The sequence below is a fragment of the Ornithorhynchus anatinus genome, chromosome X2 (genome assembly GCF_004115215.2).
Source record: "Ornithorhynchus anatinus isolate Pmale09 chromosome X2, mOrnAna1.pri.v4, whole genome shotgun sequence".
NCBI lineage: Eukaryota > Metazoa > Chordata > Mammalia > Monotremata > Ornithorhynchidae > Ornithorhynchus > Ornithorhynchus anatinus.
In genome coordinates this window covers 26,963,596-26,989,063 of record NC_041750.1, presented here as the reverse complement: position 1 = coordinate 26,989,063, position 25,468 = coordinate 26,963,596, and the positions used below count along the sequence as shown (strand labels likewise).

At 48.1% G+C, this 25,468-nt stretch overlaps 1 long non-coding RNA gene and 1 other non-coding gene across 2 annotated transcripts; both read right to left on the bottom strand.

The window, feature by feature from the left end:
* Positions 1-2,742: 2,742 nt before the first annotated feature.
* Positions 2,743-8,848, bottom strand: LOC114807339. The gene is made up of 3 exons (XR_003755384.2): positions 8,333-8,848; positions 4,657-4,891; positions 2,743-3,570 (listed from the first exon to the last, which is right to left on the bottom strand). It is a non-coding gene; the product is annotated as an uncharacterized LOC114807339 (long non-coding RNA).
* A 15,509-nt stretch (positions 8,849-24,357) lies between these two features.
* LOC114807521 lies at positions 24,358-24,495 on the bottom strand. The gene has a single exon (XR_003755581.1). It is a non-coding gene; the product is annotated as a small nucleolar RNA SNORA7 (small nucleolar RNA).
* Positions 24,496-25,468: the final 973 nt, after the last annotated feature.

Sequence of the window (25,468 nt, the reverse complement as noted above, 5' to 3'; positions counted from 1 at the left end):
GTGAAGTGATTTGCCCAAAGTCACACACATCAGGTATGTGGAGCTCAGTCCATGTCCCACAAGGAGCTCCCCGTCTTAAGCCCCATTTTACAGATGCGGTAACTTAGACACAGAGGAGTTGAATGCCTTGCCCAAGGTCACACAGCAGACAAATGGCGGAGCCGGGATTAGAACCCACGTCCTCTGACTCCCAGGCCCGTGCTCTTTCCGCTAGGCCCCGATGCTTCCTAGAACAGACGTGTTTGCCGGACTCTGAAGAGAAAGAGCTCGAAAGCAGCTCCTTTCCTTCGGGTAACTGGGTTGTCGACTCCTGTCGTACTATCTACAGGCAGAGGACACCGTTTCCCAACTCGGGTCAAGATTTACGCCCCGTGATGCTCGCGCAGCTCCGCGCCATCAGTAACAGTTGAAGAAGCCCACGGGACTGGAGTTTTATCCTGATATTGTCTCGCCAGCATATTCCTTTCAGTCTTCAGCAAAACGAAAGCAGAAATGGGCCCAGGAGATTAGAAAGAAGCTGTTTTTGCTCAAGTCTACCCACTCCATACACGGTGGGCCCAGAGTGTTGGGCTCTGTGTCATCGGGACCTGTGAAAGATCTTCTCCGAATGGGAAAATAATTAGTCGAGCTGAAATCACCAAGGTGGTAATTACTGTGTTCGCTCTCTGAGGACAACTCCGAGCCAAGCAGACGTAAAAAATATAAAGTTTCCTTCGCTGGGGCAGGATGTGAAGCCAAGAGACAAGGTGCGTCGGGTTTTCGCTCTTCTAGAGAGTGACGGTGGCCGTAAAGATATTAAATGAAACGCAAGCGAAAGGGTAAGGGAGGAGGAGGGAGAGGAGGAAGGAGCCCTCCTTCCTTCATCCAGAGCTCCGTCACCCATCTCATAGATGCAGCATGGCCCTACGGATGGAGTACGGGCCTGGGGCTCACGAGGACCCGGGTTCTAATTCCGCTCCCCTACTCATTTGTTGTAATGCCATGAGCAAGTCGCTTCACTTCTCCGCACCTCGGTTCTGCAAAATGGGGATTCGATTCCTGTTCTCCCTCCTACTTAGACCGTAAGCCTCCCCTGAGGCCTATCTCGTGTCTACCTCAGTGCTTAGTACAGCGAAGCAGCGTGGTTTAGCGGAGAGAGCACGGGTTTGGGAGTGAGAGGTCATGGGTTCCAATCCCAGCTCCGCCACTTGTCAGTTGTGTGAGGTTGGGCAAGTCACTTCACTTCTCTGTGCCTCAGTTCCCTGCTCTGTAAATTGGGGATTAAGACTGTGAGCCCCACGTGGGATAACCTGATGACCTCGTATCTACCCCAGTGCTTAGAACAGTGCTTGGCACATAGAAAGTGTTTAATAAAGACCATCATCATTATCATTATTATTATTACAGTGTTTGGGACATAGTAGCACTTTACAAATACCTCAGTGAGCACACGTGTAAGAGGAAATTCCCCTGGGTCCACAAAACAGAACTCGCCTTCACATTTGGCAGCTCTTTTGATTTGGGGTTTAAAACACTCCCTCTAGGTCGGTGATTTTTTTTCCGATTCCCGATTTTTTTACCCCGCCAAGGGCAGGAAGACCGGTAACGCTCACGATGCCGCATGTTCCCTGAGACTCACAGACATTCTGGATTTAGCTGAGCTCCTTCATTTCCAGTTTCTAATTACAAGAGATTTCCAAATGTCATCATTTTTATTACCCTTCACCGACAGAAATCAATGTCAGGCTTTCATCATAGGAATGCAGATTCTTCCATATGGCGAGAATCTGCCTTACTCCAGGCAATTAGAGAGGACAGGAGAGGAGGAGGGAAATTTACTGCCAGGTTCACAGGCCCAGCCTGAGTAAAATCAGAATCATCACGGACGATCCTCCTTTCCATTCCCTGCGGACCTGATCCAGCCAGCCTGACATTTCTTGGGAGAATACGGCATTGCAGGCGGATTCCCACTCGTGGCTCGGGAAATCTACGGGTCGGATTACTACGACGATCAGCTAGGCCCTCCACTCAGGGGCTGGCCTCCAACGTGGGAGTCTTCCCCCCGGATAGACTGGCATCTTCACGTCCACTCTCGTCACGCTAAGGCCAATAGAGCCGCTACTGGTCTCTCCTTGGCTTTCGTGATTTAAGAAAGGAGCGCTAGACGGCGTCTACCTATCCTGTTGGGTTTTTCCAAGAGCTTAGAACAGAGAAGCCACATGGGCTAGTAAAAAGAGCACTGGCCTAGGAGTCAGAAGCCCTGGTTCCTAATCCCAGCTCCACCACTGGCCCGCTGTGTGACCTCGGGCAAGTCACTGAACTCCTCTGTTCCCAAGTTACCTCATCTGTAAAATGGAGCTTAAGACTGTGAACTCGATGTGGGTCACGGGCTGTGCTCAACCCGATTATAATAATAATGTTGGTATTTGTTAAGCGCTTACTATGTGCAGCGCACTGTTCTAAGCACTGGGGTAGATACTGGGTCATCAGGGTGTCCCACGTGGGGCTCACAGTCTTCATCCCCATTTTCCAGATGAGGGAACTGAGGCCCAGAGAAGTTAAGTGACTTGCCCACAGTCACAGAGCTGCCAAGTGGCAGAGCCGGGATTCGAACCCATGACCTCCGACTCCCAGGCCCGGGCTCTTTCCACCGATCCACTCTGCTTCTTCTACCTGCTCCATAGCTTAACCTGGCACCTAGTAAGCGCTTAACTAATACCGTTAAAAAAATGAAAAAGGAAGAATGACCTGAGGAAAAAGAAGTCCCTCATAGCACATTTATTTCAGGATATTCGTCTTTAGCACAAAGAAGAGAAGAGAAAAAAGAGACACCGGAAAATAAAGGACAGTTGGTCTGCCCTTAAGAGTTGCCAAGTTCTTAGTAACCGCAAGCTAAACGCTGAGGTCAGAACCAGGAAGAGCCTCATGCAACCATCCTGGGAATGAATTATCCGATCTGTGGGTTAGCTGGGCTTCTGCTTCTCTTCCTTTTCACTCTGCTGTACTCCCCTAAGCGCTTAGTCCAGTACTCTGCACCCCGAAAGTACTCGAGAAATCCCAGCGATTGATTGAATGCCTTTCGGCCACTTACTACGCAACCGGGGGCCTGGACGGCAAAGAAGGCGAAACTAAGGCCAGCGTGTCTCCGATTCTGCTGCCTTTCGGTCACTCTGGAAAAGTGAATCCTAGTCGGGGAGGTGGTTGAAAGGACCGAGCCATCTGGGAGCTATTCCTTTTAGATTTCTATTATCTGCACACTCTGGGTCACCCCCCGACACACCCCACCCCACAGATAATTGAGAGTGGGCCGAAACAGCACGTGAAAAATGGTTCAGAGAGCATTATGGGCTAAATTGTCATTTCGGTGGGAGTCCGGAGACTGAAGATTTATGAGTCGCATTGAAAATGTACCTCAGTGTAACGGCCGGGCTCCGTTTCCAAAAGAAGCGGGATGAATGGTGTTCTTGGTGGTTAGCGCTTCTATAGCTCTGCGTATTGTCAGCGGCCTGAACGGTCATTAATTACTGTCTGCCGAGGTCTGAAGGAGCCAAAGCCGAAGAGAAAAGGAGCCTTCTTTAGCAGCACGATGGGCTGTGGAGGGGATGAAGTTGGGGAGAGGAAAATTTAGTCTGGATAATTTGAATCATCTGCTGGCAAGGGGTGGAGGCAGATCGTGGAAGACTCCTGAGAAAAAAGTGTCATCCACAAGGCTGTAAAATTAGATTGGATGGAGAACTAACCCATACATCATGGAGAGCCTTCCTAAACCATCAGGACAGCGGATTAGATAATGCCGGAGGTATTTCCCTCTGTATGTCAGGGTTTATGGGGCTTGGGTAAGGGGAGAGTCCCACCATGGGGTTGGGATTACTGGTAGTAGTAGGATTGGAGTAGTGATATTTATTGAGCACCCACTGGGTGCAAAGCACTGTACTAAATACTTGGGACGGCACAACCAAAGCATGAGATAAGCTCCTTATGGGCAAGCAGAGTAGGAAACAGTGTGGCCAAGTGGATAGAGCACGGGCCCGGGAGTCAGAAGGACCTGAGTTCTGATCCGGGCTCCTCCACTCATCCGCCGTGTGAGCTTGGGCAACTTCTCCGTGCCTCGGTTCCCTCATCTTTAAAATGGGGATTAAGACTGTGAGCCCTAGGCGGGACGGGGACTATTTCCAAACTTGTATCTCGTATCTTCCGGTATCCACCGCAGAGCTTAGAAAGCGCTCAACAAACGCCACAATTATTATTATTATTTTCGTGGGGCAGAAAGACGTAAAGATAGTCACAAGTTTCACTGATTACACGTAGGTTTTCAAGGGCAAACCGAAGCGCAGAGGAGCTCAGTGCCTCACCCAAAGTCACACTGCAGGCCAGTGGCAGAGCTGGGATTACATTATTACCTTATTTCTGCCGTCTGTCTCCCCCAGTTACACTGTGAGCCCGTCACTGGGCAGGGATTGTCTCTATCTGTGGCCGGATTGTACATTCCAAGCGCTTAGTACAGTGCTCTGCACATAGTAAGCGCTCAATAAATACTACTGAATGAATGAATTAGAATCCAGGTCCTCTGACTCCCAGGCACGGACTCTTTCCACTAGGCCCGATCGAACTGGGCAGTGCAAAAGGTTAACCAGAACTCTAACTACGGCATCGGAGGTTGGCCAACAAAATCTTTACCTTTATTTTATTATCCCGTAAATTCATTTTATTTTCCTTCGTTCAGTCGAGGTGGTTCAAGTAGGGTGGCAGATCTCATGTCATGCTACGAGGACTCGGCGTGTTTTTCTACTACCTTCAAAATGCCCCCGATCTCTTGCATGACATTAGGCCCGCAGCCTCAGAATTATAGCTCAAATCATGCTGGTTGAGACGAAATGAGTGCCTGTGCAGAAATTACGTAGGCGACCGGGACCTGGAGCAGAGGATAGAATCAAAGCAGTGGTCGGGGAAGTAACGGTCAGACACCCTGCAGGTGTCTGACAGATTCAGGGCTGTCGGGGACCGACTACTGAGGAAGGAAGACGGGGAAGATTAGTAGGACACAAAATTAGGACACCTGCAGCATCCACCATCGGCTTTAGATCCACAACAAAGTTGGTGGCCAATGCGGCCGGAGTCCTATTTTTATCCTTCCTAATGTGGGCACCAGGGAAGCCGGGAAACTCCCTCGTGGGGGCTAGGACTGGTTTCTGTGATGCGATGCCTCATTATTTATTATTTATTTAGCGGCATGGCGGAGTTGAGAAGCAGCATGGCATAGTGGAGAGAGCTCGGGCCTGGGAGTCGGAAGGTCATGGGTTCTAATCCCGGCTCTGCCACTTCTTTGCTGTGCGACCCAGGGCAAGTCACTTCACTTCTCCGTGCCTCACTTAAATCGCCTGTAAAAGGGGGATTGGGACTGTGAGCCCAGTGTGGGACAGGGACTGTGTCCAACCCCATCTGCTTGTATCAACCCCAGGGTTTAGAACATTGCCTGGTGCCATAATTATTATTATTCTGCTCCCCTTAGCTAAAATTTCTTTTCGTGTCTGTCTTCCCCAGCAGACCGTAAGCTCCCTGAAGGCGGGGAATGGTGTCTATCAAGTCTATGATACTGTCCTCTCCCAGACGTTTAGTACAGTGCTCTGCACAGGGTAAACTCTCAACTAGGAACCCTTGATCGACTGATTGATTGGGACTCGACTCCTCTTCCCTCATGACTTACTCTCCCTGCCGTCTTCAAGCTCGAGTGAAAAGTCGGGAAGACAAGGACAAATTCCCAACTTCCTCACCATTCTGGGAATTCACTTGATCCCCGTTTGCTGTGCTTTCCTGTGGCTGTAACTATAAATGCAAACATGGCCCACCCGAGGGTAGGGGGTGGGGAGTTATCTGAGGTCATTAATGACTTGAAGGCACATGGGGGTGTGCGGGTGGGGGGAAGAGAATAAGCAGAGGCTCACAGTGCTTTGCACATAGTAAGTGCTCAGTAAATATGATTGAATGAGTCTCTCCGTCCCCCCTTCCTGTAACTGAGCTGCTTTAAAAAGAGAAGCCACAAATGAAAATGATAATAATTGTGGTATCTGTTAAGTGTCAACTATGTGCCAGACACCGTACTAAGCACCGGGGTGGATACAAGCAAAGCAAGTTGGACACAGTCCCAATCACACATAGGGTGCACATTCTCAATCCCCATCTCACAGATGAGGGAACTGAGGCACAGGGAAGTTAAGTGACCTGCCCAAGGTCTCCCGGCAGACAGGTGGTGGAGCCGGGATTAGAACCCAGGTCCTTCTGCCTCCTGAACCCATGCTCCATCCGTTAGGCCACTAGCCCCTTTCCCCTGCACCATTCCAAGCAGATCCAAGTACATCAGAATGTAAGAATCCTTATTCCTCTCACTGAAATGAAGCAGAAACCTGTTTTAACAAAGCCTATTCCTGCCACGTTCCACCTCAGTGAATTACTCCCAACTTTAATGGCGGACCCTGCAGTAAATTCATAAATTATTCATCTTTTTCATATTTTATGCTCACCGCTTTATTGATTCATTATTAACTGTTGGGACTTATAAATGTTAACATGGAATAATGCCATCATCCAGCCTCATCAATAATGGATTGTTTTATTTTTTAATGATTAGCTGGTTCTTTCTCTTATTGATTGTAAATGGGTTTGACCCTAGGGGCCACCAGCCTTATCCCATCAAAATGGAAGCGAGTGAGGGGGTCCACTTGGCTTAATGCTCTTCACATCCATTCTTGTTGGAGTGTATTTGGGCGGGCATGAGAAGAAGCACGGCCTAGTGGCAAGAGCACGGGCTTGGGAGTCAGAAGACTTGGGTTCTAATTCTGGCTCTGCCATTTGTCTGCCGTGTGACTTTGGGCAAGTCATTTAAATTCTCTGTGGGCTGAAAGGACAGTGACCATTTCCTCTTGGATCCGGTCAAGATAGTGAAAAAGACAGTTTGGGAAGGAGAGAGAGTGGAAAATGATAAATTCCAGTGCCTGCTCTGGACTATAAGTGATGATCAAAAATCCCTGGCCAAACGGCTCAATTGCCATGAACAGTGGCCTTGATTGACTGTCCATTGTCCAGTGCCTGGCACATAGTAAGCACCTAACAAGATCATAATTAATATTATTATTACTGAACGCTGCACTGGAACCCCACTGTGGGAAGGAACTGGGTCCCTTAGTTCTGGTGCTCTCTCCCCGGGGCTTAGTACAGGGCTTTGCGTGTGTAATAAATACCGTCGGTTGGTGGATCGATTGAGAAATCGAAATGTCGAAGTAGTAATCAATCAACCAGTCGAATTCACTGAGTGCTTACTGTGCGCAGAGCACTTTCCGAAGCACTTGGGAGAGTACAATCTAACAGAGTAGGTAGGCATGTTCCAGGCCCTCAAAGATTTTACAGTGTAGAGGGGGTGATAGACATTAAATATCCAAAAAAAAAGATTAGCAGTAGTAGTATTTTAGCCCAGTGCTCCGCACACAGTCAATGCTCAATAAATATCATTGATTATTTGATTAGTAATTGTAAAAATAGCAGTAGAGATGGTCTGTTTCTCAGTCAAAGGCATTTACTGAGGCTTAGTGTGCGCAGAGCACTGTCCTAAGTGTACGTCAGAAGCTTACAATCTCCCACTCTCATACTGGAGTCCAGGAGGGCCTATGGGAATGGGCTTAAAAATTGTGCTTTCCATACTAAACCAATAAAAAAATAGACTTCTGATGCTAAATTAAGAAAAAAAATGAGATCCTTTACTAACCCAATCAAAATATAGACCTCCTTCCTGCAGAGGCAGTCATCCTTTCTCCATGTTCTTTACCAGCTACGACCCCATTCCTCCAGGGGTTTATGGAATAACTTTAATCAGTCCACGGTATATATTGAGCGCTTTACTCTGTGCTGAGCACGGTACTAAGCGCTCACGAATGTACAACAGATCTGGGTAGACAGGATCCCCGCCCACAAGAAGCTTATCGTCAAGAGGTACCTGTATTTCCCGGACCGTACGGCTAAAAAAGACCCCTTATTCCACAATCTGGAATCCACGGTAAATTTCTCAGGCACTCTGCCCTGGAACTAATTTTATTTCTTTCCAATCCGGCCCAGAACCTTTCCCGGGATTCTCTGAAGGTTGTCCCCATCGTCTGCTCCTCGGACATTCGCTGAGGCCTGCCCCAGAGGTTCCGAGAGGTGTTTCATATTGAAGCTCAGGGCAGGAATTGGAGCTATAAGACGTGTTTCATTTTCCCAATCTCCTCTCGGCACCAAATGTACCGGAGTCTCTTCCAGAAACGGGAACGCGAGGGAGATTTCCGAGAAGACGGGGCTTCCCACCCCCTTCCCGATTTTTCCTTACTTTCTTCCCACGTTGACTTTCGCAGGCCCAGAACCGTGCAGTCAGCAAACAGGATGGCCCCCTCTCACTGGAAAGAGTGTTTTCCTTCATTATTCCATCTCGATTTTCAGTTATTTCTTGTTTTTCCTTGACCAGGCCACCAGAGGATCCGGAAGACGATGGCTTTCTGCCCCCTAAAGCAGGGAATAAAGCAAAAAACTGACAGACGGTGAGTCATTTAAAGCCATCAGGCCTTTCTAGCTCTTAGGCCGTATCTTATATGCATCCTCAGCACTTTGGAATTTACGCAGCTCTGGCTTGCAGTTCACTCGCAGCTCGCTAGATACACTGGATCCCATCCAGGCGTGGACGGCTTTGGGTGATGTGCTTTGATTGCTAAGCCCCATCTCCATATCTGGTGGCAACTTTCCTGGGAGAGAGATAGAGAGGTCAGTTTGGTTAAGGTCCCTGGTGAAGGCGAGCAATGCAGCCTAGTGGAGAGAGCACGGGCCTGGGAGTCAGGAGACCTGGGATCTTATCCCAACTCTGCACCCCCCTGCCTGCTGGGTGACCCTGGGAAAGCCACTTAAATTCTCTGGGCCTCAGTTGCCTCATCTTTAATTTGGGGGTTCAGACTGTGAAGCCCATGTGGGACAGCGATTGTGTCCAACCTGATTATTTTCTATCTACCCCGATGCTTAGTATAGGTCCTGGCCCATAGTAAGCACTTAATAAACACCATTATTATTATTATGACCAGAAGGACCTGGGTTGTAATCCCAGCTCTACCATTGATCTGCTGTATGACCTTAGGCAAGTCATTTAACTTCTCTGTACCTCAGTCCCCTTATCTGTAAAATGGGGATTAAGACTGTGAGCTCCATGTGGGACATGGATCATGTCCAACCTAATTAGTTTGTATCTACCCCAGCCCTTAGTACAGTGCCTGGCACGCAGTAAGCGCTTAACAAATACCATAAAAACAAAAGGGACTGTCGTAGCCAATCATCTTGCACCTACCCCAGTGCTTAGCTTAGTGCTGGGTACATAGTGAGCGCTTCACAGAAACCATTAAGAAAAGCGTTCCCACTCCCATTTTTCTTCACATCCCTCATTTCTCCTCATATTTCTGAGAGTGGGAAAGTAGGGGTTCTTTCTTCCGGCCTGAGATTGCAGATATTACAAAAATTCCAAAGATGGAATTTAGATAAAAATGATATCCACGGCCTTACCTCGAAGGTATTTCTTGGGTTGAATTCTCGTCTTCCTTTAAGGAACTGGCGTGTGTTTTGTCTGTGCGCTTGTTTTAACGGTTTTTGTTAAGTGCTTGCTTTGTGCCGGGCACTGTACTAAGCACGGGGGTAGATACAAACTAATTAGGTTGGTCACAGTTCACATCCTACATGGAGCTCACGGTCCTAATCCCCATTTTACAGCGGAGGTAACTGAGGCACAGAAAAGTGAAGCGATTTGCTCAACTTGTTGTTGCTTGGACCCTCTCCGATATTAGTAATCTTCTTGGATTCCTAAGCACCAGGCATTCTTGGCTTGATGGGCCCCAGCTCTAATTAACAGTTGGGTATAAAATCCACAGGGAAAACAGGCTTCTCACTCAGAATTGTAATAATTGTAATTGTAATAATTCCAATGAAATGCTCGCTTGTTCTTCGGCACGGAGAACAACGATAACGATGGTAGTTTTTAATAAGCACTTCCTATGTGCTGAGGGCTAGGATAGAGAAATGAGAATGTGATCGGAAACCGTCCCTGTCCTACACGGGGTTCAAAATCGCATGCCGGGATGGCAGATATCCTTTCTCCATTTTAAAGATGAGTCCATCCATCAATCAATCAATCAATCGGAAGTAATTATCAGCATTAGAATTCACCCTTCTCCTACTTCAAATCAATCAGTCATTGGCATTTATTAAGTGCTTACTGTGTGCAGAGCACAGTACTAAGACCTGGGGCGAGTACAATTCAACAGAGTTAGTAGACACATTCCCTGCCTACAACTAGTTTATGGTCTAGACGGGGAGATGGACATTAATACAAATAATACGGGGAAGCAGCCTGGCTTAATCCTGGGTCTGCCAGTTGCCTGCAGTGAGACCTTGGGCCAGTCACTTAACTTCTGTGTGCTTCAGTTTCCTCCACTGTAAAACAGGGATTCGAAACCTGTTCTCCCTCCGGCTTAGACTGCGAACCCTATGTGGGACAGGGACTGTGTCTGACTGGAATAATTTGATTCTACCCCAGCGCTTAGAATGGTGCTTGAGACGCAGTATTTTGCGAACCCCATGAAAAATGATAAATTATAACGTGTAATCGATAGATACGTACACAAGTGCTGTGGGGCTGAGGGTGGGGACATATACCCTTTTCCCCTTTCCCCATGACATCTGTCGTGTATTTACCCTCCGTAAAGTTCTGAAAGCTTCGGTGATTAAACTCAGCCGGTGAAACGGAAGATTGACCTATTTAGGGCAAATTCAGGATGGATGAATGCAAATCACACATCGATCTTCCGCTCGATGTTTCTGCCTATGTTCTGCTGATACAGTTCAACGCAGGACCCTGGAGGGAAAGGGGAGATTTTTTTTTTACCAAAGAACTGGGTTTGAGAAAGAATCAGGGAAGAAAGACATTCTTCCCAGGGAGAGGAGCGATGGATGAAGGCGGAGGTCCGAAAAAGGAAATGATTGAGGAACATCGATCCGAAGGCTGGGAAAAAGACGATGGTCAGAGCAGTGAAGCTAAATTGCCACCGAATAACATTTTAGATCCAGAAATACTTGACTCTTTGCTACTTCACCCTTCCAATTGCTTCATTTAACTCTCTACGTGGTCATGCTGGAGGTCAAAGTGAGGGCAAAATGAGCTGATGTTCCACTTCCTGAGGAAACTCTCACAACTCATCAGGCTATGAGTACCAGCAAAGATCCTTGAATCAGGCACCGGGGAGGAACTCCAGAATGCTAATGACTGGCCTCTGGAAGGTCACAACTCAAGAAGACTCCGGAATAATTATGAACGGCTTTTCAGAATCAGCAGAGCGAGGTGGAGACTCACAAAGCGTTACGGAGATCACACAGTAGGCAACTGGTGGAGCCGGGATTAGAACCCAGGTCCTCTGCCTCCCACGCCCTTGCTCTAGCCTCTAGGCCACGCTGCTTCGCATCCTTGCTGAGCGGGATGCGTGAGGAGAACGAGGGTTACCCAAGAAGTGGCTGGCCGTTGAGTCGATGTAGGGAATGAAACAGAGGGCGGAAGCGATATTTTAAAGACCTGGGAAGAAAGTTCCAATGTGGAGAAGCTTGAGGCCGGAGCAGCAGGCAAACCCAAGCGGCATATGGCAGTCGAGCAAGCTGGGACTCGGACCAAATATTCCAGGAAGAACATTTATGTCCATATCTGTAAATTTATTTATTTATATTATTGTCTGTCTCCCCCTCTAGAACGTAAGCTCACTGTGGGCAGGGAATGTGTCTCTCATACTGTACTCTCCCAGGTGCTTAGTTCACAGTAATTGCTCAATAAATAGCACCGACTGACTGACTAAAATGAATCACCAGAAGCAGGGAAAAGAGCAGAGAACGTTATTTCTGTATGAACAAGACACATGAGGTTTTCTACTACTGCTAAATAATATTAATTTTCTACTCTTACTAATAATGATTGTGATATTTATTAAGTGCTTACTATGTACCAGGCACCGTACTAAGCCCTGGGGTAGATACAAGATAATCAGTCGGGGCACAGTCCTTGCCCCACGTGGGGCTCACAGTCTTGATCCCCATTTTGCAGGTGAGGAAACTAAGGCACCGAGAAATGGCTTGCCCGAGATCATACAGCAGATAAGTGCGTGGCTCGGTGGAAAGAGCTCGGGCTTGGGAGCAGAGGTCATGGGTTCCAATCCCGGCTCTGCCACGTGTCTGCTGTGTGACGGTGGGCAAGTCACTTCACTTCTCTGTGCCTCAGTTCCCTCATCTATAAAATGAGGATTAACGGTGAGCCTCACGTGGGACAACCTGATCACCCTGTATCTACCCCAGCGCTTAGAACAGTGCTCTGTACATAGTAAGCGCTTAACAAATACCAACATTATTGTTATTATTAAGTGGCAGAGCCGGAATTAGAATCCAGGTCTTCTGACTCCCAAGCCTGTGCTCTTTCCACTAGGCCACACTGCTCCCCCACACAAATGGATCAGACCTCTCTGTTACCTTCCACCTGCAGAGAGAGTTAAATCTGCCTCTACGTGAAACTTTCTCCCTGTTCTTCCTGTTCGCACCAAGCCCCGTCAGTCCTTGACGGGTTGCTGTGCCAATTAGTCTCGGCCCCGAACAGACCAGGGAGGGAAGCATTTAACAGCCATTCATTTCCAGACTCTAGAGGACTCTCGCCCCTGGAAAAGTGGCATATCTTTAAGGGCTAGACATTTCTCGAGAAGATGCCGACATTCGCCCTCAGGGAGCAGAAGGAAAGGGAACCAAGGAGCTCATTGAGAAACAGAGGCTCGGAGAGATTTTTTGACGGGGAAGGGAGAGAATCTGACAGTTATCTGTTGGGTGGAGAGGAGGAGAGGAAAAAGCCTAAAGATCCTGTGAAAACATGGACACGAGGGGAGAGAGAGGTAATCATAAGTGGGGCAAAGTGGGGAAGGAAGGGATATGTCAACTCCGGCAATTTCCCTCCCCCTAGAATTGGAGCCCCATATGGGATGGGGAATGTGTTGAATCGCAATCAGTCAATGAACCGATCGATCAGTCTTATTTACTGAGCGCTTTCTGTATGCAGAACACTGTACCAAGTGCTTGGGAGAGTGAGCCCCAGGTGGGACAGTGACTGATTTGCTCGTATTCACCCCAGCACTTAGTACAGTGCCTAGCACGTAGTAAGCGCTTAACAAACGTCATTATTATTACTGGTAAACATTTTCCATGCCCACAGGGAGTCTACAGTCTAGGAGGATTTATTTATTTTTTTAGAGGGGGGATTATTAGCATTATTACGGTAGTTAAGCATTTACTATGCGTCAAGCACTGTTCTAAGCGCTGGGGTAGGTGCAGGTTAATCGGTTCCTATCCCACGTTAGAGCCTGTCAGTCAATCCGTCTGATTATCGGGTACCTACCACAGCTCTTAATACAGTGTTTGGCTCTTAGGAAGTGATTAACAAATACTATTATTATTATTTTTATAGGTTAGCCTCGGGCTCGGCACAAAGCGAGCATTTAACAGATACCGCAACTCCTAACTATCGGTCGTATTTACTGAGTGCTTACCGTTAGTCTAAGCGCCTTGTGGATAGGGAATGGTCTTTTGTTTCTCTTCCACTATTCCAAGTCTTTAGTACAGCGTGTACCGCTCAGGACATGGTCATCGAATACCGTTACCATTACCCAAAAAAATCATTCACTCAATCAGAGGTATTTATTGAGCACCTCCTGTGCGCAGAGCACTGTTCTAAGCACTTGGGAACACACAGTGAAACCGAATGGATAGGCACGATCCTTGCCAACAAGGTGCTTGCAGTTTAGCGGGGGAGACGGACCTTAAAATATATTTCGGAGGTAAATGTCGAGGGCCCAATGGCGGAGCGAATAGCAAGTGCTGAAAGGATCCAGATCCTCAAGCATACTACAGATGTCAAAGCCAAAGAATCCCTCCCCAAAGCTCTTTTCTAACCGTGAGGAGTCTTCACAGAGAGGCGTCTTGGGGGTGTAATATTCCAAACAGCAGATAAGACAGGATGAAATAAGCTGTTTGCCTCTAGACTTGTCAGCATCCCATAGCAATTAAGGTAACATGCGAAACCCTCAAGCCGTGCTCTCTGAAGGTGAAATATGTTCATACCACCTCAGCACATTCACGGCGTGCAATTCAGTGACACCTGTCCCCCGCCGATGTGCCGCCTCAGCAAAATCATTTCACGCCTTTTCCCGCTCCATCTTTCCCAGTGTTTTGCTACATAAATGGGCAAGGGCAGGGGGGAAGGGAGAAGGGAATTCGCTCGTTTCAGAAAGCCCCGCAGGAGCAGGAATCTGCACGGGAGATTTCTCGCGGAGCAGAATAATTTCGGGCCTATGGTACCTCATTAGCCACAACTGGGCGGGGGGAATTGGGCAAGTCAGATTCTACTGGACGACCCCTCACGACGGAGACGTGTCGGCTTTTCCGGAACCCCAGAGGGTAGGAGCCTTTGAGGAGTTTAATCACCTGAGAGAGCGGAAAGTTTCTTGGAGGGAAATCTTGTCGATAAGGGGAGTCTCCCTTGGATACAGGCAATTTTGTGCTTCATTAAATTCCTCTTGTTTCTCCTCAAAAACAGGAACTGGAATGACCTAAATGTGGCTGATCTTTCCAGACTAGAGGGAGTGTTTTTACCTTATATCGGTAGTTAAGGATAAAGCAGCATCCAGGGCCCCTGGTTACTGTCTGGGCAGCGGGGAGAAAACATCAGGTTTGCCCACTGGCTACATATAATAATTGTGGTATTTGTTAATAATTATAATAACAATAATTGTGACATTTGCTAAGTACTTACCATGTGCCAGGCACTGTACTAAGCACTGGGGTGGATACAAGCAAATTGGGTTGGACACAGTCCCCCTGTCCCGCATGGGGCCCATTTTCCAGATGAGGGAACTGAGGCCCAGAGAAGTGAAGGGACTTGCTCAAGGTCACACACAGACAAACGGCGGAGCCAGGATTAGAACCCATGACCTTCTTGCTCCTTGGCCTGTGTTCACATACTCTGCCAAGCACTGACTAAGCACTGGGGTAGTTACGAGACGATCAGGTCAGACCCAGGCCTGGCTCCACATGGTGTTCACAGTCACACAGAGGAGGGAGAAATGGGATTCATTCATTCATTCATTCATTCATTCATTCATTCATTCATTCAATCGTATTTGCTGAGCGCTTACTGTACTAACCGCTTGGAAAGTACAATTCAGCAACAAATAGAGACAATCCCTGCCATCGACGGGATTGAATCCCCACTTCACGACATGAGGAAACCGAGGTCCCAAGAAGTGAAGTGACTTGCCCAAGGCCACACAGCGGGCAACTGGAAGAGCCAGGACTAGAACCAGTCTCTTGTGCCTCCCCGTTCTGTGACCTCTCCACTAGGCCGCACTGTTTTTTTGTATTTGTTTAACCACCCGGGGGTATGACAGCAGACTTGGAACCAGGTGATGATGAGGATGATGATGGTACTTGCTAAGCGCTTACTATGTGCCAAGCACTGTTCTAAGCGCTGGGGTGGATACAAGGTAATCAGGTTGTCCCACGGGGGGCCCACAGTCTTAATCTCCATTTTCCAGATGAGGTAACTGAGGCACAGAGAAGTCACGTGACTTGCCCAAAGTCACACAGCTGACAAGCGGCAGGGCCGGGATTAGAACCCGCAACCTCTGACTCCGAAGCCCGTGCTCTTTCCACTGAGCCACCGCGCTTCGATGGTAGACTGGGGGTCGGGGGCAGATGCTGGAGGCAGAGCCAGTTGGAGTGAAGGGTCTATTTGAAGGGGGTAGCCCTCCTCAGAAGCGGGCGAGCCCCTCCGTCTCTAACTTCCTCATGTCTCAGTAACCTGGGCAAGAGGTTAATTCACATCCCTGGATGTAGAGGAGGGTTCGACAGAGGAAATTTTCCCTATCCCGGCAGTTTCCCTTCCTTTCGGGACAGAGCCCGGGACGGGATTGAACTCAGATATGAACGTCCCCCAGAATCTCCTGGGAAGGGACCTAGTTAAGGAGCCGAGCCCCCGGAATCCAGGAGTCTTGAGAATATTAATAATCACAACTGCGGCATCTGTTGAGCGTTTACTATGTGCCAGGCCCTGTTCTATGCGCTGAGGTGGATACAAATAGATTAGCAACGTGGCCTAAGGGGTGAAGCACGGGCCTGGTAGCCAGAAGGCTGGCTTCTAATCCCGGGCCCACCATTTGCCTGCTGGGTGACCTTGGGCAAGCAACTTAATCAGAATTGACCAAATTCCCTTCTCCATATTCTCTTAGACATCTCCAACCTCTCAAGCAGCTCTGAATTTAAGAGTTCAAATGTTAACTTCCAATTTGATGGTGAATTGGGATCGCCTACTTTGGATACTGAAGGAGTGATTTGTGACTTTCTTTATTAGAATTTATGCCGGATTTTCAACGTCCAGAGAGATGGAAAGGGTAAGACACTGAGAGCCACCGTCCATAACCCTATAAAGTGACATTTCTCTTCCTTTCTGAAGCCCTTTAGAGAGAGTGTCTAGTAAATCCACTCTTTCATTCATTCAATAGTATTTATTGAGCGCTTACTATGTGCAGAGCACTGTACTAAGAGCTTGGAATGTACAATTCGGCAGCAGATAGAGACGATCCCTGTCCATCGACGGGCTTACCGTCTAATCTCATCTAGTCTAACACTCTGTTGAACTATAGTCTCCCAAGGGCTTAGCCCAGTGCTCCACACTGAGCAAATGCTCAATAAATTCCAGTGACGGAATATGACCCACCTAAGAGGCCATGGGTGATGTCTTCAGATGAGTGAACCAGGGGCCCCCCCTAGCTACTGTGATGAATTAGACTGGTAAGAGCTACCATTTTGAATTTTCTATTTTCCTGGCTTAATGCACTGCTCCGCCCACGGTAAACACTCAATAAATACCATCGATTGAACGATTGATTCTGCACTAAAGCTTTTACCCTGTTGGTTCGCTGACACGAACGTTTTGGTCGACTTTTATCTGTGGTTGGTAACTTGACCCATTTTCTCTCTAACGGAGAGGGGCCACTGGCTGTCAGAAGATGTCAGACAGAATGAGGAATGACCGAGTCTCCATTTGGAAGAAAAGAGCAACTAAATTGACCAGCTTGGCCAAGTGAGATGAGACCCTTGAAAAGCTCCTCTAAATATGAGGACCAAATTTGATCCTTAAAGTCCTTTTTCTCTTTAGAGTACTTGCCTCCTCAAAGAACAGATGGAGAGAAATCAGAGAGAGACTGGTCAACCCACATAAAACAGCGTGTTTGATGCGGGCGTGAGGAGAGTTGAGTTTTGGAAGGATTTTCGTCTGTTTGAAGTGTGGAGATAAGCTCTGGGAAGTCAGGGAACATTGACTATTTAAATCTCTCCCAGCAAGGATCTTTAAGATGGTTCTTTAAAAAGAAAGCCCCCCTCTGTAAGCACGTATTTCTGTGTTCTCAAAGGTTTGGTATTTTTCAATATAATAAAAGTGGGAATGTCCAGGTCTAGAGTTTCTGGCTACTTGAGAGAGGCAGCTCAGTTATGAGAAATTTGAATCTTCCATTGTGGTTTCCATCGGAAACTAGAGCTTTTTTACCCAAACATTTCTTTTGATGGGCTTAGCTGGGTGTGTGTGTGTGTGTGTGTGTACGTGCTTGTATACATGTGAATTTCAGCTTTCTCTGAATCCTTGTGCTTTCTTAGCATTCTAGGCTCAGAATAGAACCAGGACCAGCGTCATCCTGAGGCGGACCAGAAGGTCAACAAGAAGCAGCATGGTCTAGTGGATAGAGCACGGGGCTGGGAGTCAGAAGTCAGTCACTCTTAAATTGTGAGCTCCACGTGGAGCTGGGCTGGGTCTGGTATGATTATCTAGTAGCTACTCCAGGCCTTAGCACAGAGTACGCGCTTAATAAATACCATCTGTGACCTTCATCACCTCAGGCACTCTCTAACGTTCTCTCCAGAAATATCTTCCATCGCCGCACCTCCAACTTCTCAAGGGAAAAAATTTCGGACCCCTTCAGAGGGTGTTTCTTTCCCAAACGTTCTACCGGCTACTTCTTCGATCTGAAATCGAACCCAAGTGAGAAACAAAGGCCCCAGAAGAAAGCCACTGGTTAAGGACAAAGAAGTCAGTGCTTCAAAAAGGAATTAGGTGCTGGTTGCCAACACATTTCCATATGGACCCAATCAACGAAGAACAAAAGATCAAAGAGCAATGCAAAGAGCAGGGCGTGGCTTGGGCCGTAATTATGCATGTGTGTGAACACGGAGGCCTCTCCATGAGGATCAAGCAACAACATGTTTTTGCAAGTGAAGTTCAAGGCAAGCCTGCTGAAGGGGAAGCTTGGATGAAGTCCACATGGAGAAGTCGCCTTGTTTTTAGTGATAAAAGATGCTACCAGTGAATGGGAAAGCTCCATTTGTTTCCTGAAACCATCACCAGCGGTTCACAAACAAGAACAGTGCCGTGGTTTTAATAAACCCACAGTGCTGCGCCTTTCCATTTCCCCGCTAGCCCAAGTCAGGCTGCTCGGTCCTGCTGCCGAGCGGGGACTGTGTTCCCGGAGAACCTCACGCTCACGGAATCTCACACTGGACGCCTTAAGCCCACATCCTGCCTCTGGCCTGGAACCCTCTCCCTCCTCATATCCGACAGACGATTGCTCTTCCATCAGAGCCCTGTTAAAATCACAACTCCTCCGAAAGACCTTCCCCGACTAAGTCCTCTTTCTTCTTCTCCCACTCCCTTCTGTGTCACCTTTGCGCTTAATTTTGCTCTCTTCCCTCCTCCCTCAGCCCCACGGCATTTATGTACGTATCTGTAATTTATTTTATTTAACATCTGTCTCCCCCACTAGAATGTAAGCTCAGTGTGGGCAGGGAACGTGTCTGCCAACTCAGTTGTATTGTAGTCTCCGAAGGGCTCAATACAGTCCACTGCACAAAGTTGTCAAAGAACACAGTCCATGGATTAATGGACACGTGGCTTGATAAGACAGTTCCCTAATTCCTTCAACAGTGCCCTACCCAAGGTGTCTGTCGAAAAGCCGCATTATGGAAGAACTTAGTGGATCCATTCCAGGGAAAATAATCTGGCCACAGTCCGACACGTGGTGGAAAGGGACCGTGCCTTTAAGCAAGCCACTGGCTGGTCGTAGGTTCGGTCTAATGATCTGGGACAAAGTTCTGTGGCTCCTTGAACGAGGTTTAGAAGCAGAAGCCCGACAGACGGTAATGACAACAACCACCGCAAGAATAATAACATTATGATGTATGAATAGCGGGAGAACAGGTAATATTATAACTGGGCCAGGATGAAGTACTTGAATAAGTATCGACTATAAACACAGATATGCTCATGGGGGCCGAGGATGGGAATAAAGTGTCTACCAACCTACTATACTCTCCCAAGCACTTATCGACGCACTCTACATATCGCTAACTGGTGGGTAAGAAATACATCGATGTCAAGGGTGGATGTTGGTTTGGTGGGACAGGAAGAGGCTGCAGATTAACCAGGGAAGGCTTCCTGAAAGAGGTGGAGGATGTCAGCATTCCAGGGCACATAATATTAATAGGAATAATAATGAGCGGAATTTGTTAAGTGCTTACTGTGTCAATCACTGTGTCAAACCCTGGCATAGATGCAATATAATCAAATGGGACACAGTTCTTGTCTCACATGGGTGAGGGAAAACAGGACACTCCTCAATTCCTTGGCCCCATTTGGCAGATGGGAAAATCAAGGCACAGAGTGGCATTATGAGGGGAAGAGTCCAGATAAATATCAGGAAGCCCAAACCCCCGGGACATGGTCAGGCTCAGGGGTCAAAGACAGCCTAATCCTCTCTGATTTGACCACAGAATGATGTTTCCTGGGCTCTTTTATGAGTGAAAGAATGCAAGCAACACTATCACCAGATGTACTTTTCTGTCTCTCCATTTGTTTATGGGCTTCTTCTTTTGATGGATCTCAGCAAAAAACAAACAGCGTTCTTCTCTCGAAAAGAAAGAACCCGCTTTGGAGAACCCAGAGTTTGGCTTGCGGGGTTCAGGGTTTTGGCTTGAGGTCGGAGTGATTCCTTAAAATAATAATAATGTTGGTATCTGTTAAGCGCTTACTATGTGCCGAGCGCTGCTCTAAGGGCTGGGGTAGACACGGGGGAATCAGGTTGTCCCACGTGGGGTTCACAGTCTTAATCTCCATTTTACAGATGAGGTAACTGAGGCACCGAGAAGTTAAGTGACTTGCCCAAAGTCACACAGCTGAGGAGCTCTCGGCACAGAGGAAGAATGAGGAAATACTCGCTCCAACCTCCATTCACACCATTACCCCGTGTGTAACTTCCTTCCTCTTCAAATTCCTCAGGTCACAGAGCTCTTTTCATCACCAAAGTCCTCCTGGAAACCACCTCCTCCAGGAAGCCTTCCCTGATGCATCCCCACCGGTCCGGAGCACAGTACTGAGCACATGGAAGAGTATAATACGCTTACTATCTAGTCGGGGACACTGTCGTTGAAATAAATTGCAATTAGGGGAAGGAGCGGAGTTTAAGGGGAGATGTAAGGGGCTGGGGTGGAAAAGTAGTAGTAAGAATATTTATTCAAGGTTAAGAACACTGTACTGAGCGCTGGGAGAGAATACACAGATGGGAATTAGACATGGTCCCTGTCTTTCAGGGAGATCACGGTCTCTGAACAAAGTGCTCAAGTTTGTATTATATATTATAAATCGCTTTTTTATTTCTATCGATGTCTATCTCTCTCTAAACTGTAAGCCAGCTCTGATCAGAGAACCGGTCTGCTAATTCCGTTATATTGTACTCTCCTCAGTGCTTAGTACAGTGCTCTGCAAATAGTAAGTGGCCACTAAATACCACTGATTGATTAATTGAGGAGGGAAGGAGAATGCGGTGCAGAATGAGAGGATGTATGCTTGATTTTCTGTCGCTCACACTGATTTCATGTCTGCCCTTTAGAAAGTAAGTCCCTCGGGGACAGAGAACACGTGCTCGTAGTACTCGAAAGGTGCCCAATAAACATCCCTGCTTGATTGATTGCTTGATTGACTGAATCGGACAGATGGATTTGAGGCTGGGGGATTAAGAAGGGATAGGGGCCGGACAGAAAAGGATTGGAGGGTACATACAATCCTGGTAAAGGTCCTTATTGCATTTTTCTAAGCATTTGGGAAGGTGCAGACTGGAGTCACCTTCAGAGGCCGAAACCAATGATCTAGTCCAAGGGGCAGATATTGTATTGAATGCATCTGACTTCCAGGCCACTCCTGGGAGATGCATTCTCCCCAAATCCCTTTCTTCCCTCTCCGCCCACATCCGCCCCCTCCACCAGATTGCCCCACCTGGGATGATGTCACGCCTTGCCACCGCAGACTCTGGAGTAGCCAATCCAAGACAGCTAGCCAATGAAAACAGACATCGCTCTAGACTTCTATTCCACTCGGGCCTTTCTGCCTCCGGGGCCACCTGCTTTTCTCTCTCTGCTTCCTTTTTCCCCTCTTTCCTCTTTCCAATACAGACATTTGAATACTGGCATGGGGAGCGGAGGAGGGGATCCATATATTCTGCTTTCCGCAAACATGTGTGAGACAGAAATGAACTTTAATCAGTTTGGAGCGGTCAGATCCCAAATAAACAGCAATTAATGCAAAAGGAGTGGACAAGAGGAGAATGGAGGAGGGGAGTGAGAGGGAAGGGGAAGAGTCTAAGGGAAGACTCTAGACTGAAAGTTCTCTGTGGCCTACCAACTCTGTTAATTGTTCTCCCCCAAGTGCTTTAGTTTAGTGCTCTGCACAGTAACTGCTTAATCAATATGTTCGATTGATTGAAAGGAAAGAAATCCAAGACGAGTTGGGAGAGGAGGTGGGAAAGAAGAGAGGGAAAGAGAAAGGAAAAGAGAGGGAGAGGTTGGTGAAAAAAGGAGAGAAATAGAGGAGGCGAAGGAGGCAAAGGGGTTATAAAATAGAGAAAAAGGGGAAAGGGATGAAATGGAGGAGAAGAAAGGAAGCGAAAAGGGAAGGGGAGAAACAGCCAGTTGAGGATAAAGGGCAGAAATCAATATTTATTGATCACTTCCCGAGTGTAGAGCAGTGTACTAAGAGGTTGGGAGAGGACAGTATAAAGGAGTTGTGAGCCCTGCCCACAATGAGCTTACAGCTCCAGGGCTGATATTTATTACTTGTAAAAGTCTGCAGCATCCACCTCCACAGTGTTGTCGTTGCTGTCTTAAGCCGTCGAGTCACGTCTAACCCACAGCGACGCCATGAACGCCCCCCCATCCATCTGCCATCGTTCTGGTAGTGGATCCGTAGAGTTTTCCTGGTAAAAATATGGAAGCTGTTTACGGTTGCCTCCTTCCGAGCAGTTAACCTGAGTCTCCGCCCTCGACTCCCTCCCGTGCCCCTGCTGCCCAGCACGGATGAGTTTTGATTTGTAGCAGATGGCCTTCCATTTGCTAGCCACTGGCCAAGCTAAGAATGGAAGGGGAAGGCCTCTGCTTGACTCTCCCTCCTGGAGTAGACACTGGTAGAGGACTGGGAACTCTGCAGAGTTGCACAGACACTAATCTGTTGGTCAGGTGAAGAAACAGGAGTATCTTCTGCTATCAATTCCATCTCACAAAGCAGGCGGGAAATCAATCTGTGGTCATGGATGAGGGAGGAAAAGACTCTGAGCTGGGGGACCTTGGGCCAGTTTTTCTTTTTTATGGTATTTGTTAAGCACTTGTTATGGGCTGGGCACTGCACTGGAAGCAGCGTGGCTCAGTGGAAAGAGCCCGGGCTTGGGAGTAAGAGGTCAAGGGTTCAAATCCCTGCTCTGCCACTTGTCAGCTGTGTGACTGTGGGTGAGTCACTCAACTTCTCTGGGCCTCAGTTACCTCATCTGTAAAATGGGGATTAACCGTGAGCCTCACGTGGGACGACCTAATTACCCTGTATCTCTCCCAGCGCTTAGAACAGTGCTCTGCACATAGTAAGCGCTTAATACCGACATCATTATTAATCAGGTTGGACACAGCGCCTGTCCCACAGGGGGCTCACAGTCTTAATCCCCATTTTATAGAGGAGGTCACTGAGGCTCCGAGATGTGAAGTGACTTGGCCAAGTTCACACAGCAGGCAAGTGACGGAGCTGGGATTAGAACCCAGGTCCTTGCTCTAGCCACTAGACCATGTCGCCGTTGAGAGTCACCTGCGTAACTAGCGTAGGTTGAAGCGACCGGGATCCACATTTGAGTCAGTTTCAAATTCTTTACAAAGGAGGGTCTCGGGGACACAGCTTCCCCTGGGGGATTTTTCTTCCTGGGGAAAACAAGCAGAGCCTGCAATTTCATTGGAAACACATTTTCCTCTTCCCGTCTTCCCCATCAGATCGTAAGCTACTCCCTTTCCATCCAAACTACTACTGTGCTGCTCCGAAGTCAATAACTGTCGTATTTGCTAAGCACTTTCCGTGTGCCAAGGACTATTCTAAGCACTGGGGTAGATACGAGTTAATCAGGGTGAGTACAGGCTCTGGCCCTCAGGGAGTTCACGGTCCAAGTAGGAGAGAGAACAGATATTTTAATCCCCGTGATACAGGCGGAGAGACGCTAAATAATTTGCCCAAGATCACACAGCAGACAAGTGGAGGAGGCAGGATTAGAACCCACGTCCTCTGACCCCCAGGTCCCCCCTCTTTCAACAAGGCCACGTCGATTCTCGTACTTAAATGGGAGCCCGTTCATTTTCCCCCTAGGCTCTCGGAAGCCAAACTACACCTCCTTCCAGACCTCGCCCTTTGTCTTTTCATATACATCACGCCATTGCATCATCTCGCCCTCCTTCTCTCTCTGTCTCAGGAAACCCTTGACCTATCCTAGCGCATCAGTCATTGATGTACCGCTGCTGCAGGCTTTATCCCAACCGTCGTGTCGGCGCACGCCAGCGTCGAAAGATTCAACGGAGAGCTTCGGCTCCAGTGCCATTCCTCCCCAAGACTCCCCCTGCCAGTTTGGTTCCTTTTTTATGGTATTTGTTAAGCGCTTACTAAGTGCCTAACACTGTACTAAACGCTGGGGTCTCGTCTCACGCTATCGAGTCGTGTCCGACCCATAGCGACCCCACGGACGCATCTCTCCCAGAACGCCCCGTTTCCTTCTGCAGTCGCGGTAGTGGATCCGTAGGGTTTTCTTGGGAAAAATACGGAAATGGTTTACCACTGCCTCCTTCCGCGCAGGGAACAGGTCTCTGCCCTCGACTCTCTCCCACGCTGCTGTTGCCAAGCACAGGTGAGTTTTGACTTGTAGCAGATGGCCTTCCACTCGCTAGCCACCGGCCAAGCTAGGAATGGAATGGGGAGGCCTCTGCTCGACTCTCCCTCCTGAAGTCGAGACTGGTAGAGGACTGGAAACTCTCCAGGTGCGACCCTGAGAGGGGAGCGCTGGGGTAGAGCCAAGTTAATTTGGACACGGTCCGTGTCCCACATGGGACTCACAGTCTTTAATCCCCATTACAGTTGAGGCAACTGAAGCACAGAGAAACTAAGTGACTTTCCCAAGGACACACAGCAATCAAGTGGCAGAGGCGGGATTAGAATCCAGGCCTTTCTGCGTCCCAGGCCTGTGCTCTATCCCCTAAGGCCATCCTGCTTCTCATTTTGTAGCCAGGTCAGTCCCTACATCTGCGCTCTGCTCACCTCGGTACAAGAAGGGTAGGATGTGGGAGGAAGATGGGCAAAAGCACGCCACCCAAACAGCCGCCGCAGACAACTAAAGCAACGAGGAAGCGTTTCAAGGACGCGGTCAAACGAAAACTCAGATCAGCCTCCGTCCCGGTTGAAAACTGGGAGTCGGTTGCCGGGGGCAGCCTAACACGTCGCAATCAAGAAGGGAGCATCTGCTTTTGAGTAAAAGTTTCATAAGGGACTCAAGAGGTGCTAAAAACATCAAGTAAAACCACACAAGAGATGGCTATTTTGTGTGCACTCCCAAATTGGCCTTTTCAGTCCAGTAGACAGTAAGCTACTGGTGAGTAGGAATCACATTCACCAACTCCGTCGTAGTGTAATCCCTCAAGTGCTCGATAAAGGCTGTTGATTGATCGATTCAGCCAAACTCACAGTTGAATTTTGTTCTCGGTGGCGGCGTCTTTGAATCAGTCAGTCGCATTTATTGAGCACCTAATGTACTAAGCGTTTGGGAGAGTACAACACAACAGGATTGGTAGAGAAGTTCCCTGCCTCCAATAAACTTACAGTCTAGAGGGAACACAAAAGACAACTGTGTATACCTATCACACTTCTTAGCTCTAACCTGAACTGAAGAGAAAGAAAAATGCCTGGAGTTTTTTCTTTCCTCCGGTAATCAATCAGACGATGCTTTTTAACGAGTGCTTACTGTGTGCACAGCAC